This window comes from Adiantum capillus-veneris, chromosome 15 (genome assembly GCF_014529385.1).
Source record: "Adiantum capillus-veneris isolate H3 chromosome 15, ASM1452938v2, whole genome shotgun sequence".
Classification (NCBI taxonomy): domain Eukaryota; kingdom Viridiplantae; phylum Streptophyta; class Polypodiopsida; order Polypodiales; family Pteridaceae; genus Adiantum; species Adiantum capillus-veneris.
In genome coordinates, this window is record NC_140945.1 from 110,092,891 (window position 1) to 110,095,402 (window position 2,512).

Sequence of the window (2,512 nt, forward strand, 5' to 3'; positions counted from 1 at the left end):
GGCCATTTGCACTTGTTGTAGAGACTCTTTGACATTATTTTATTTCTTAACCATGGTCAATCAAGGCAACAAATGGCTCTTCAAGACCCAGTGACTGCGTGAATAGTAGCTCCTAGAAATAGCTTCAACTTCTTCATCATCATTTGAGAAATGCACTTGCTTCACTCTCCCACTAGATTGGTAGCATCCTACCACACATCCATCATCCTCTTTATCTCACAACTGCATCCCTTGTATTCAAGGTTTTTCCTTCAACCTGTGGACGAGAAACCTCAGCAAGGGTTTGCCTCTTTCTCTTGATGATGTCAATGATCTCCTCATGGAATTCATGCTTTGCAATGCCAAGAACTTCTCCAAAAGTAAACTCAATCTTGCTATTCAAAATCCTATCCTCCAAGACTTTCTTTAAATCTTTAGCAACCTCAATATCATATTGTAGTTTATAAGTTGGGCCTTTTGGCTTACCTTTTGTTGGCTCTTTCATGTTGTAGACTCCTCTATGAGTACTTCAGGTGGAGTTGCTCCTTGTATTGGGGGTGTTTGGGAAGGCATTGAGTCACCTCTTCCCCCACTTCTAGAAGTTCTTTTTGATGGTCCTTCATCTGCATTCTCACGTCTACGCTTCTCTTCTATAATAGCCTCATCTTGTTGGCATTTTGTAATGTAGGCATGCACTGACAATGAGTCCACTGGGTCATTCCATCTTGTTTCTAGGCGTATGCAATCCTCTGCCTCATGTAAAATATCCTTTGTAAGCTTTCCTTTCCTACAAAGTTCCACAACATTGGGCCACAACTTACCATCATCATTACTCATGAAATCCTTGGAGTGCTCAATCTTTGCTCCATAAGTAGCAGCCTCAACTGAAGAGGTGGCATGACTAGTTTCCATATCTTCAACTAAGGTTTGCATTCCCCCCTTTCCAAAGTTATTTCTCAAGGGTAGACTTGTCTCTCTTAAGTGGATTTTGCCATCCTTAAAAAAGACAACATCTTTTGTCAAAGAATCACTAAAACTATCACAATCCCTTCTTACATGTCCGTACTATCACACCAAATACATCTATTAACAAACCCTTCTTTGAGCTATTGTCTTTGCCTAGGAAGTGCCTTGATGGTTAGCCTTTTTCTTCAAGCTGCTTTGCAAGCTTCACCTTCAAGTCACACATTCCCTTCACAAGCTCATCTAGCATGGACTCATCAAACTTAGGATCTATAAAAGTAGGCTTTACCATTTTGTCAGAAGTTTGGGTGGAAGGACTTGTAGTGTTTACTACCATCTTGTCCCTTCTTCTTTGTCGTTTGGCAAGCAGTGGGACAACACCTTCAACTTCATTCCAGTCGGTCTTTAGTCCTTGCTCAGCATCTTTATCTTCAAGGAGAAGCTCCAAATTTTCTTGAAACTCTTTACTTGCAACTTGTAAGAAAAGATATGTCTTATTTGCATCTAGTGTGGCCTTTTTTGTCCTTGTGAGTTGTGCATAGTGCTGCTCAAATTCTCTGTCTGTTATTGATAGTCCTTGCTTTGGCTTGACTACCCATTCTAAGAATGTACTTTCGGTCACCCTCTCAGAGTCATCCATGAAATAATCCTCCTTTAAAGCTACTTTGAGTTCTTCTCAGTTTCTCCCATACCCATCTTTAATTGCCCTAACATGTTCCCTAATAAGTGGAGGAACAACTAGCTCAAAGCTTTGAATCATCTCACCTTCTTCTGATATGCGATGCATCTTCATCTCCTTCACATACTCGTGCAAGTACTTAGTTACATCTTTGTTGTTGAACTAATCCATTCTATTGATGACCGCTTGTATGGCTTTGGTTGCTGAAATCTTCCTTCTTTCAGTGGCATGTTGCTATTGCATGAACATTGCAAATGCTTGAAACATTTTCGTTGTTGCTGTGTCAAAATGCATACTCTGTTGCTCCACATGGTCACCCATGGTTACCCACAAAATCCCACCCTGGTAGATTCGTGTCGGGTTTACCAAAATTATGTTGAGAAGTTTGCGGTCTTGCCAGGAAAGCATCGGGCTTTTGGCTATGAAAGTTTGTGAGAGAACTCAAAAACTATATGAAGGAGTTATACCATAGATGCTATGAAGTCTAGGGTTTGGAAGGAAGTGCAATCAAAGAAGCCCCACTCTTTCTCTCTACACACAAGAAAAAAGAACACAAAAGAGAATATCAAAACAACTCAAAGATGAAAACATCAAGGCTATGGTCATATCGTATCAAGGGTAATATGAAAGGGTTAATAGATGAGTTAATGGAATTCAATCTTTGTCGACCAAATAGGCTACATATTTTTCTTTGGAGTTGTAATTTTGTACTTACCACAATATATATGTTTTGTCTAGTGATTGAGACTAATTGTATGTACAAAGCTTGTTGGTTCATAGAAAGATAACTACACTTATGTCAAAGAAGTATTTCATTGAGCCTTTTTGGGCCAAAGAGAAACATTATATATTGTTAAAAAGTGTATTTTACGCTTAATCCAAATGTTAATT